Below are 14,025 nucleotides of genomic sequence, written 5' to 3'. Positions count from 1 at the left end.
GTCCGAGAGCTCTCAGTCCCTCCATTGAAACTGTGTGTACGGTATACTGTCCATTTCCAGAAAGGTAAGAAAAACATCATCAAAATATCTTAAACTGTGTTCCGAAGATGAATGGAGGTCTTACTAGTTTGGAACGACTTGAGGGTGAGTTATTAATTAAATAATTTTCATTTTTCAGTTATTGCAGCCCTACATTAAATAATCTACGCAATTTTGTGAACGGAGGATAATATGGTCCTTTATATGTCCTTTTAATGTATTAATATGTAGACATAAGCTAAAATGTAGGCCTTTGAGCTTTTACTAGGGTGAAGGCATGGCCTGGCGGTTAGCGACTTGGACTTGCAATCGAAAGGTTGTGAGTTTGAGTCCCGGGCCGGTAGGAATTGTAGGTGGGGGGAGTGTACAGTGTTCTCTCCACCTTCAATACCTCGACTCAGGTGCCCTTGAGTAAGGCATCGAACCCCCAACTGCTCCCCGGGTGCTGCAGCATAAATGGCTGCCCACTGCTCCGTGTGTGTGTTCTCTGCTCTGTGTGTGTGTACATCGGATGGGTTAAATGCAGAGCACAAATTCTGAGTATGGGTCACCATACCTGGCTGAATGTCATGTCACTTTCACTTTTACTACCCCAGTGACAGAACCTTTTTTCTGAGAGTGCAGGAGACTATAGTGCTCTAATCATATACACTAATCATAATTTTATTATACTTTTATGGTACATTTGTGTCCATTTTGAAGCTTCAGTTATCCAGTTCCTATTCATTGTAACTAAATGAAAAATATCAACCAGGACATTCTTCAAAATGAGTGTTTATTAGTTGAGCCACTCTTGTAATTTGTTCAAAAAAATCCAAGAAAAAAAAAATATTTCGATTTTAAAAAAGTCACATAGATTACTCTGTTGCGGAACAAACTAAATTCTGTATATCATTGCTTTATTTCAAACATCACAGAAGACAAAATTAGATAATGGTACTTTTTTTTATTTCCTGCTTGTCAAAATGGACAGAAATAAAAGAAAGGACAATCTTTAAAATGGATCGCCGAGCAGCAGTCATCAGCCGCTCAGTTCCACGAGGAGCACAAATGTACAACTCAGTCCTGAGTCAGAACACGCTTCTTTTCTCCATACGTCTGTTTTATTTTTCTATGGACAGTTACAAGAAAGGAAAACACTCAAGCGTTCTCTCGCACAAGAGTATCTTTTGTGTGTGTGTTTGTGTGTGTGTGTGTGTGTGTGTGTGTGTGTTTGTCGGGGAATAAAGAAAACTGCGAGTGAAAATCACAGCACAACAATACACAGGTAGAGAAGACCCTGCAAAATCAGCAAGACAGATTAAAGACAAAAAGATCAGAGGTCTCAAATGAAAGATGGACAGAGGACCACGTAGTCCATGTTGAAATGGTAACTTAGTTGTTAACCATTTTTATAATCTGGTTAAGCATTAAATACCCATAATCCCTCAACCCACACAATGCCACTCATACTCTCACATTACTAAGAAAACAATCACATCATTATGACTCCGCCCCTCATCAATAAAGGCCTGCGAACTAACACATGATACAAACCAATCACAGCCTCTCTTTCAGCTTTACGATCATTTGTTAATACAACAGAACTTGAAGGTTAGGTTCTAACCAAAAATCTCACCAAGGCAGACAAATCATAATATATTATTTTTTTCCACTTAATGCTGTTGAAAAAAAGTGTAATTTCTGTGCCACAAGCGGCACTGAACAGAATGGCAAAATTGACAAAAAAGGTTTTTAAAACATTCTTACAAGCCCTTCCATCTGCCATTGGTCACCCATACAGACAGCTCCGCCTCCAAACTCTTGCGATTGGTTGAGCCAGTGTTGCTATGCTGGGCCACTCAAGCAAACATAGCAATGTTTTGAAAACACCACAGAGCCTCAGTGTTTTGGCTTCAGGAACTGAGAGAGAAAGAATCAACACATTCCATGTGTAGTCATTGTGTTATCAATATCAGCGCATGCAAAATGGCTCTATAATTTAATCTTGGGTGTAATTGCTTATGAACAAAACTCTTCAATAGTCCCCTCATCCAGTAAAATCACACAGACTGTGCAAAATAGTCACAAGTCAAAAAAGAACAATGAGGGGTTGGCTGAACAGAGAGGTTGATATATCAAAATGTGAAATCAAGACTATTTCTACTGAAAACGAAACATTTCTACAACTCTTTTTAAAAATAATTGAAAAGATTTACATATCTGGCGTCAGAGTTGGAAATGGCGTAGTGCTCATTAAAACCAGTAACTGGAAAATTATACAAAAATAGAAATAGCCCAATGACATGGATTAATATTCCACTGACAGCGTAGAAAATTCTGTTTTCACATTTTGATGCAGTACAGCACGTGGAACATTTCACTTGAGTCTATAACATGGACTGATTCTGGAAAGACAGAGCACTTATCTATTTACAGCAAACGTCTCGCAACTTAAAGCTCAAGGACTCGGTGCAGAGAAAATGGCAGGCAGTCTTTTCAGTTAGGCCACGGATAAGAGGGGACTTTTGGGTTCAAAACAGTCACCTCAGCACAATCGCACACACGCACACATGCCGCCGTCCCCGAAAACACTCCTCTGGATTTATCTTGACATTTTTTTCTTCTTTTAAGCAGGCTGCTGTAGCAAGTCTCAGAACACAAAGCAGACTTACAGATAGTAAAGAGCTCATTCTACAAAAGAGGCGCACAATTTTCTTGTCACAAAAAAGGAAAAATGCCCCTCCAAAGAGACAGAGGGAAAAAAATAACGAGTCTCCAAAGCTGGTCTTCAGTTTGTCCAGAAAATAAAAATCGATGGCATCTATAGACGTCAGAATTTCACAAACTCCTCCCCTTTTTCAGGAAAACCCCGCCTACTTTAGTCTCCGCCCACTAGCATTCTGCCGTTTACAGGTTCAAAGTTCCACGAGAGTTTTAAAGCGCACATACATACAGACGCAACTTCCCCAGAGAGGGTCACGAACACAAAAACATTATTGCAGATTAAGTGTGCTTTCTTCGATTTTTTGTCCTTAAATGATTTAAAAACGATACTATTACAACATGCAAGCAAGTCATCATAAAAAAGAGAACAATCGAACATTTAACGCCCTGTTTTTAAAACAAGGACAGACATTGCCCGATAAATATACACTTTTATAAATGCACCCTGGCTGAGAGGGAATTTTAGGTTGGCTTTCTCAGAATAGGAAGAGGAGGCAGGGATCATGTTGGAAGTACGGAATAAATCAGCAGATTTTTTAAATCTACTTTTCTTACTTTTCTTTTTGCAAACAGAGCAAATTTAACTCTGGTTGATTTACATGCACCTTGGACTTTCTTAATAAAGGGATCTATCTATGCATGAAAACAGTTTGCAGCATTAAGACTTCCCTAAAAGTATATGACTGATTTTCTGAAATTTTCCAGATTCAATACAAGTAAAGTTGATCACCAGAAAAAAAGGTCAGTTGTACTTGTCCTTTGTTTTTTGCAAGAATAATAAGGTATAATGGAAGTGAATTGGGCCAATTTTTGGAGAATAGTGAAAAATGTATTTAAGTGCTTTTGTGTAAGCTTTTTTTACCTTATAATGTTGTAAAAGCTCTTACATTATTATTATTATTATTGTTGTTGTTAAAAAGGCTGTTTTAATTTTAATGGTTGTTTTAGGCTGATTTTGTCATAGCAACAAAGTTTCAAAATTGGGCATTTACAAAAAACTAACAAAAAAATTGTTAACATTCATACTGTTTGTGTTTTCTGGCTATATTTTTTTAAACTGAGTATTTTAATACAGACTGGCCTCATTCACATTCATTGTGAGTTCTTCACTAGCTACATTTAAATGCACTCAAATAATCTGTTTAAAATCAGACAGTAGGCTCAATCAGACTGAAATGCATTATTCAATCAATCTGACTGAGCTTGATCCGAATGAAATTTAAATCGTATTGAAATGACATTATCGCAGTGGCTTTCTCATACGCAGCAACTGAGCCCCACGTATGCACTGAATTTTAGTTTGGAATGTATATAATGTGCATGCAAACAAATATGTGAACTGGATCGTAACGTTTAAGGTTCATATAAACAGATCTTTTTAGAATCTGAATTCGGTTAGATTCATTTCGAGTGCGAAATTAAGTGCTTGTAAACTGTAGAGGTATGGGTAGGGATGGATTGTTCAATCCTGCTCCCACAGAAAGATGTTTTATTTTGTCCTGTTCACGCCTACAGCCCTCACGTTTTTTCCTGCTTATGTCCGCAAATGCCTGCAGTAAGAGGTCTACACAGATTTTTCAGTCTCGTTCCATTGTCATAGTCTATTTTTCCCCCCACACACAGCGCTTTAGATCTCAAGTGCTTGTTGCAATTGTCGCAGCAGGTAAAAGGGATGTACGTTGTCGCATACAGTGAAAAACGCTGCACCTGTAAATCATATTTGGTTGTTGTTGTTTTTCCTGTTAAAAACTGAAAAAATATGTATGAACTAGATAATTATGTTTTGCCCCACTATTTTTGCACTTTATCTATAGAATCATTTTCTATTTATATTTTATCATGGTAGAGAATGGGATTTTCAGGACCCAATGAAACAAGAGTTTTGAATGATGAGACCAGGTGTGTTTGCAACGATACTGATATTTATGGAATCTTATTGCTGCGACGGAATTTTCATCTCACAATTCGTACTTTTTCGAGTCAGAATTTTGGTGGAAATTAGATTGTTTTGGGTCCTGCAGATCCCAACCTCTCCCTAGTTTTGGATTTTTTAAAGAAAACTGACAAGTTTTGTGGTAATCAACATTATTCCACAAGTAGAGTAACTTGTATCAAACCAGGAGTATTCCGTTTAATACTGATTTGTGTTGAAAGAACCAAAAAGTTGTACCTTCAAGGGATATTAAAGGTGCTGTATGTAGGATTGACCCGAGTGGTTGAACTATGTATTGCGGTCCAAATCAAAAATATTGAAAAGGGTTTTTTTCACCCGGCCCCTCCTCCTCAGACTTGACGCACACGCAGGTTGCCAGATTGACGACACAAACAGGAACAAGCGCACTTGACAATGAATGGAATGAAATGAAATACGCTGTGTTTTCCACCAATTTGCAACCCAGGGTGCTGAAATATAATTGGGTAAACTGGCAGTGGGCAGGTTTCAAACCCAAACCAAAACAGAGACCGACGTTCTCATTTTCAAAGGAGAAAAACTGACTGTAGCATTGTTTTTCAGATAAACAAGTATGTAAACTTTCATGTTTCTTAAATATCTGCAAACATATTATGGTATTTCTATGCTTTAGTAGAGTCAAAAACTTACGTACAGCACCTTTAATTATTGAAGATTTCATTCATCTCTACAACTGAAGTCTAATTATAACTAGAGTAAGGCCAAATTGAATGACTAAACATGATCTCATTATGTGCTGGTGTCTACTCCTGAAGAATATACTGCTAAGAATCAATGGCACACTGATACCATCTCTCACCAGAGCTAAACCAACCAAAAGCTGCGGTGAGATCATGTGGCACTTGTCTCAACTGCAGTAGGTGCGTCATCTAATATCACAGAGACTCCTCCCACTGACACGCCCACGCCCCCCTTAGACTCGTGTAAAATGTCTCCTCAGTGACAAACCGTTTGGCACTGCTGGTTTAACCACCATAAGATTGAGCCAGGCAAGAAGAAGACCTCTCTGATCCATAAAAGAAACAACTCTTTGGGGGACTGTTAAGGAAAGGTCTGCTTGAGTCCCAATTGACATACAAAAATGTTAGTCGCACCCTACGTTTTCCTTGCAGTCACCATACAGGCAATGGGCAGATGAAACATGTTCTCTTCTGGTGGATGTTGGGGGAGTCTCTTTGGATTTGATGATGGGATAGAGTAGGATGAGACTGCTAGGGTGAAGTAGGGCACGGAGATTAGGTTAGTGTGATGTAGGCGGACGCTTTTTCCTTCAGCTGGCGCAGACACAGATGGCAACTCCAGCTCCCTGCAAATGAAGAGCCACAAATTATGTATAGTCAGATGTATATTCTGCATTTAAATAAATGCAATTCTTGTCAAGAAAAAAAGAGACAGGAGCAGCAGTTGTGAGTGAGCTACGAGCAACCCTAGCTACGCCCCTGCATTAATTGCATTAAATATTTTAACTCGTTAATCTGAAAAACATAATTGCATGTGTTAACATGCTAATTTTGACAGCACTAATGTACAAGGTACAGCTATATATATATATATATATATATATATATATATATATATATATATATATATATATATATGTTATTTTCTTAATATTATATGCTTGTATACTTGTGTGTATGTGTGTGTGTATGCTTTTACATTTATTTGACATTATATGCATTATTATGAAAATAAATATATACTTATATATATATATATATATATATATATATATATATATATATATATATATATATATATATTTTTTTTTTTTTTTTTTTTTTTATGTGAATGTATATGAAAATAACTCTTATGCATTTTTATGCAAGTACAAAAATTGTGATTTTTAAACACATCAATGTAAAACACATAACACATACCCTCCGGAGGCTCCGACATAGGGGGGCTTAGACAATACATGTGATACCCTCTGTCACAATCATCACAGAATAAAAGCTGATCCTGTAAAAATAATGCAAGTTGATCCTTGTATGGACATGTCCCCAAACACCAGCGCTGGGGCCTTGGAGTAAACAGTTTGCAGTTGCACAACAAAGATTGCAGTGGAAAAGTAAGTGGCTTGGTTCAGTTGACTTACATCGTTCTCTGATGTTCCGCACAGGCTGCAGGATTTGCACTCGATGCACTGCCAGCGGTAGGTCCTCACCGCCGCCGTCATGTTGACCGTGAACTGCAGGCACGACGGATGACCTGCAAGAGCCCAGAAAGAAGGTAATATGTTGAGAAAACGAATAAATCCTATTTCCGAGCAGAGCTTACATGGGTTTGGTCGCACCTGATCGGCCGCAGTCCGCACAGGAAATGAGATCTTCAGGACAGCCTGTTTTCTTAGAGCCTCCTAGACAGAAGTCACAGTAGCCGTTCGGGATGACAGAACCATCGGCTGCTTTTTTAGCTGCAAACAGAAGAGAAAGGTGCATGTTATGGAAATGCAATTAAGAACTATGTTATTATTCATTAATTTGTTACGTGTCATAGACTTACAATGAAAACATTTTTACAGCATTTATTAACTTATTAAAACTAAGTCAATGGTAATTTGTAAAAATATTGTTCATCTGTAATTCTTCATAATACATTAACAAATGTTAAATTACAAAACTGTAAATGTTAATAATATCTTAGTATATGTGCAAATTATCATTAAATGTTTTTTTTTTTTTAGAACTTCCTATTTATTAAATAATCCTGTAATAAAAAGAGTATCATGGCTGCTGAAAATTCAACTTTTCCATCACCAGAATAAATAAAATTTTTAAATACATTAAAATAATGTTTTTATTTCTTATATTATTGTAATAATATTTCACAATATTACATTTTTTACATATTTGATAAAATAAATGTAGACTTGGTGACAAAAGTATTTATATATATATTATAACCAACACTAGTGTAGAATAAGTTATGCTTTAAAATATTGTTCATTGTTAGTTAAATACACATTAACCAATGGTAATGATTTTAACATTTTACGAATTAATAAATACATTTTTAGACAATTTTAGATGTAGGATGTTGAGTTGTTGTGGATTGGTTGCTGTTGCTAGGGTATTTCTGTCTGGTTTCTGTGCTTAAAAAAGACCACCGTCAAGCCTCTGTAATATTCTGGTCTCTAGACATGAATCCAGTCCCTCAAGCAGTGCCCATTTTACTGTTCACAAGAAGAAAATCACATATCTGCTTCGCAAATAAGTATCATTCATGTACACAAACACATTTTAATACTGAGAGCTTTCTTCAAATCCCAACCCTAAATATGAGCAATAGTGTGAGCAGCACTAACTAGAGCTGCTCATATGAAGCCTGCCGGATTGTGCAGTGTGTTTCTGTCCATATGTTTCCTATCACAGTGGTATATAGGCCTGCTGAAGCCTGCAGTCGGAGCGGAGGGAGGGGGACAGGCTCTCCACTGGGACAACTGGAGGTCTGTTAAATATTGTCACAGGAAGAGAGGAAACTGCTGCGGAGACAAACAAATACACAGCAGGAGACTGGTGTATATAATTAACAAGGAAGACAAGGACAGCTCTGTGCAGTGCTCAGATCGGCTTGAATTCATGGCTGAACGGGTCTGGCTTTCAGCCGGTTGGATTTAATGCAACAGTGCGACTGGTTTTGCTGCAGACATATATATAGTAGTATATATAAGTGTATGCAGCAGTGTAAAACAACACACACACACACACACACACACACACAGAGTGATCATGTGCTGGTGATTTAGAGAGCTCTGGCCCTTCTCCACCGAGGTCATTAATCCACTCCATCCTCTAGAGATCCTATCAGTGGGGGAGGGAGCACGTGTGTGTTATAAAGAGAGAGAGAGAGAACGGGGAAAGGGGGTGCTGTTTTATTCTCTAATCTCTAGAGAGAATGAACCAGGATAAGATAAGAGATGGAGGAAGTAAAACCCAGTGCAGATGAAAAAGTGTTCGCCGTCCAAACCTCTGTGTGAAAACACACGCAAATAACTCCACAAATTGTGCATGCAAAGTTGAGCGGGGGCAAGAACTAGACTGAAGCGGTTTCTAAATCAAGATGGCATTAGGACGTACAGTGGAGCTTGTGGTGTGTGAGAGGCTGCGTTGTGTTGCATGGATATCAGCAGTAGTTTTAAAGGCAGGTCTGCAATGAGACGAGCACACCGTGTGCTGGGGAACTGTCCAGGGTGCTTAAAGCCCAACTCTACCCATTTCAGCACAGGTCAGGTTTTAGCAAAGTTTGAATAGTGCGGGAATAAAAGCTGGAGGTACTCCAGCTGTCTGGACTGTCTGCACCGGTTCACTGTTGTGAAGTTAAAACTGTATCAGATACTCTCACTAATGCATAGGGCAATTCAAAAACGCTCAAACAAATATATACAATACAAAAATGCATTCATTTTATATGTTGTTTCTCATTTTACAAATAAATATTTGTATCTTCACTCAGCATTGCAAGATAAATGTGAATGCATTTGTGAATATTTTTATAAATTGTATAAATTTTTATCATTATTATTATTATCATTATTATTATTAAACTCATAAACAATTCAATTAAACTGGTCACGTGTCTTCATGTTTATTAATAATAATAATTATTATTATTATTATTACATTTCTATATAGACAATTCAAATATACTGGTCACTTGTCTTTATGTTTAATAATAATAAATTTAAAATTATTATTATTATTGTTGTTGTGGCTGTTGTTGTTTTAAAAATGAACAATTTAATGAACATGGCGTCAAGTGCTTTTTGTGGCACATTTTTTTATACTTATTATTATTATTAAAAAATTTGGACAAGACAATGAGTGCTTTTTTGGCACGTTTTTGTTTTATTGTTTATATATTATCTGTATAATAATAATAATAATAATAATAATAATAATAATAAGTAAAACAACAATAAAAACAACAGCAACAACAATAGGAATAATTATTATCAACATCATCCTATTGGCCATAAATAAACAATTAAAATAAATAGTGTCAAATACTCATTTCTACCATGAAGAACAAATCAGAGGTGTTGGACTCTCAGGAAGGGCTGTCAGTCTGTCTGCATCTTGGGAACACATTAAAATTCCTTGGACCTTTGGATCATGCAAATTTGTATTATACAGTTGCTATTTCCCTGTGAACAGATCTGAAATCAAGACAGCCAATCAGACTGGGGCTTGCTGTTTTTGTGTGTAACCAGATGGTCAGTTGATGGTTCATTGGCCTGAAGCTGAAACTAGCATACAGCAAGCAACCAGTTCACACTTGCCATGCAACTCACTTTAATATTCAGAGGGTAAAAATAGTAAAGGCTTGTTTAAATAGAGAACAAAAGGGTTGGAATGTAAATTATAAGGATAGTTACTGAAAGCTGGGCAGATCAGGAAAATAAGGAAGCAAATCTCTGCGGCATACACATTCACACTGCATAATTAGAGATTGAAAACTAGTGAAGGAGTGAACTGCACTCCAGAAAGCAGCACTGCAATTTGTCTAACACAAATATTGCCTGCAGAATATAACATGAGGGTGAATAAATGATGCCTGAATTTTATTTATGTAATATTGAAAAATAGACATGGAGAGGAAAAGAAAAAAGAAAAAAAAAACAGTGTTTAGTATCACAATCACAAATCACAAATAATTTTGGTAGTTTTTATTCACATTTGGAATTTGTTTTTATTTTTATATTTTCATTTGAAGTGCTTTGGCTACTAGTTGAAATACAACAAAATAAATAATACAATTAGTTTTAGCTTGAGTTAACTATAATAACTCTGCTTGACAATACTGTGGCAAAAATAATTCTGTGAAAAGTAATGAAAAGCATGTATTCTGGTTATAGAATTGAACAGTGGTGAGGAGAAATCTATTCTTTTGTCCCTCTGTCTCAAAGGCAGCGGTGCACACAAGTCCCTGAGGAGCTCATGCATACACAAACATGAACACACTCTCCTGCTGTCTCACATGTACTAAACACACACAACATATATGCATAAAATAAAGGCTTGACTACAAGATCTGAAAGAGCAGAGAGTGAATCAGCAGATTCTAACATAAGCACAGGGCTGCCCCAAGCCTGCCTGACTCCAGCTAAAGCCTATCAATGATTAAAATCCTGCAGTCATGGTTAAGGTGTAGTGTTCGGATGTCAGTCAAAGGCAATCAATGCTGCTTTCTTGTACATGCACACAAAAAAAAGAAAGATAGGAGGAGAGAGAGAGACAGACAGATACTCTGTTCCAAAATCTAAAATCCTGTTTCTAAAATCCTCCATAGGCAGCATGTTAAAGCATCATAAGGTGTGAACCCCACACAAAGCCTTTTCTAAAAGGTAGGCAGCTTAATTATGATGAAGATGCATCATTTCAGCCACATTTCCTTTGTGGAAAAGGAAATCCCAGAATGAGAAGAGTATGGAATATTTGTAGAACTTCACTAGACAGAATTTATTTATTTGGACTGCCAAACACAAACAAAACTTTTATATAATAAAATATATAATAATAATATAATAACAGTATACAATATAATATAATATAATATAATATAATATAATATAATATAATATAATATAATATAATATAATATAATATAATGATTATTTTTACAAACTCTTATTTTTAATTAAATAATAATTAGTACTTTTAACTTAATATAAGTACTTAATATACTTATTATTGTTATTGTTATTATTATTATTATTATTATTATTATTATTATTTTATTGTTAATACAATGTAAAGTAAATTTATCTGCAGTGAATTTATATACATTTCATTTCATTCTATATAAAAGTTAGATTTAATTCAATAATTATAACACTTTATTATTTAAACATGCTTTATAAATATACTTTATTATTATTATTATTATATTTATATATAGGATTTAGTTATGTAGATGATTTCATAATATAATATAATGTTTTTTTTAGATGATACATTTTATTCTATATGAAACTCATATTTTTAATTAAATAATAATTAGTACTTAATATACTTATTATTGTTTTTATTATTATTATTATCATATTGTTAATACAATGTAAAGTAAATGTATTTACAGTGAATTTATAGAAATTTAATTTCATACCATATAAAAGTTAGATTTCATTTTATTATTTAAACACACTGTATAAATATACTTTATCATTATTATTATTGTTATTATATATATATATATATATATATATATAGGATTTAGTTATTTAGGTGATTTCATTATATATAAAAATAATAATAAACTATTTATATTTTAACTATATATATTTAATGAAACTTGGTTATAGTTAATTCAAATGCATTCTTTTGTGCATTATATGTGTGTTATGCATCTTTATGTTTATAACAGTCTCGTTTCATTAGCTTAGTATCATGCGAATGCCAAACTCTACAGAAGTTGAGTCGAGTCTCCCATGCAGAGCTGCTGCCTATGAAGAGTTTTATAAACCAGTCACTTTTGAGATTCCTTGACAGTTAGGAAGCTGCTGCTCTAGAAGACATCTGTCTATACAGACAGCAGACAGCCAGGCAGCACACTGGGTATTAGAACAAAGCTCTATATTAATACAAAAAAACGGAAGATGTAAAGAACAGACAGATGAGTGAAGCCAGAAGAAAAACATAGATTGAGAGTTTTAGAGACAGACGCAGGGATTCTTTGCCATGCCTTCCTACCTCCCTAAATCTTTCCCAATGCAGCATTTGGCCAATTATGAGGAGAATGCAGGCAGAACAGCACACTTCACAGCTTTCAAGTGTGTCTGCAGCCCCAAGAGAATCCAAAGACAGAGACAGGAAGAGGGATCCTCAAAAACCTCCCTCCCTCATCATATCTCGCTCTCTCTCTCTCCGCTCCCCTGACTTCTCCAAATGATCCTATAGTCACACTATTCTATTTTAGCAAGGTGACACATCTTTAATTAGGACATAATTGGCTGGGAGAGAAAGCAGCTCAAGTAACAGCACCACAGGAAGTTCTCGCACGCACCTGTTGGCACAAATTTCCACGGTCACACATCCCAAAAATATGATGCTATCAAACAAGAATCATGCAAAAGACGATTCCTCATGCCTGATCTGATCTGACGTGTAGATCACTGTGAAATAAGGGTTAGGTTAAAGCTCAAGGAGAAACATACAGAAACATGAATATATTTTCAATATTTAAATGTTATATTTATAACATGTTTTTTTATGAATAGAAAGTTCAAAATAATAATACAAATTAATAATCAAAAACAGCATTTCTTTCAAATATATGCTTTACTGTCACTTCTGATCAGTTTGATGCATCTTTGCAACTTTTGATTAGTGTTTTGCATTTTTTCACAAAAACAAATATTAAGGAGTTTTTAAATACATTTTAAAATATATTAAAATAGAAGATTTTACAGTTTTACTGTTTTTGCTGTTTGTGTGTGTGTGTTTTATTAAATAAATGCAGCCTTGGTCATAAGAGACTTCTTTTCTTTCTTAAAAAACAAATAATAATAATAATAAAAAAATATTTATGTATATATATATATATATATATATATATATATATATATATATATATATATATATATATATATATATATATATATAATTATTATTATTATTATTATTAATAACACATTTTGCTTAATTTTTAGTTAAATTAATTATTTTCTGTCATAAGTGACAGTCTTTACCTGAATTATTCCTTTATCGTGTGCTTTATATTGTGGAAAACCTCACACAATAGTGTCTCCTGAACCAAACTAGGTTTAAAATAGGACATAGGAGGCACCTCATTAAGTTTTGCTGCAGTGAGGATGGATTTTACACAAACAAATAGCAGATTCCCCCTCCTGAGCTCGGCTTTATTACTGCTACATCTTTGCCTAATCATTTTCTGAGGTTGCCCACATTCTGCACCCCACTTCTTGACCGTGACAAATGGGGCGGACTTCTGCTTTTAATAACCTCCTTTATCATACTACCACACACACACACACACACACACACACACATCCATGCATGCTTACACATAAACAAACAGCATTTGTATTGTTGGGTTCGGAATAAAACCAGACAAGTATCAATCATAAACTCGATATATTGGTCTGGAAAGTAAGTAAATTTGTTGATATTTGGCCATTTTGAGATTATTACCATCAGATTACACGACTGTCTGATTAACACAAGCGTTTCAGATCCAAAGTCTAAGAGATAAGTGGTAACCTTTCTAAGCTATTTCAATTTAACCCATAAAAATGAGTTTTTTTGGTATAATACATTCAGCTGATGCTAAATAGTATTTTTGACTTT

The 14,025-nt window shown here is 35.0% G+C and overlaps 1 pseudogene; it reads right to left on the bottom strand.

Annotated features, from left to right (window-relative positions):
- Positions 1–970: 970 nt before the first annotated feature.
- The window catches only part of LOC128029386 (zinc finger protein neuro-d4-like), a 47,665-nt pseudogene continuing 34,610 nt past the window's right edge, over positions 971–14,025 (bottom strand).

The sequence above is a fragment of the Carassius gibelio genome, chromosome A15, assembly GCF_023724105.1.
Source record: "Carassius gibelio isolate Cgi1373 ecotype wild population from Czech Republic chromosome A15, carGib1.2-hapl.c, whole genome shotgun sequence".
In the NCBI taxonomy this organism is placed as follows: Eukaryota; Metazoa; Chordata; class Actinopteri; order Cypriniformes; family Cyprinidae; genus Carassius; species Carassius gibelio.
The sequence above is the reverse complement of the archived record's forward strand: the minus strand, read 5'-3'. Positions and strand labels throughout refer to the sequence as shown.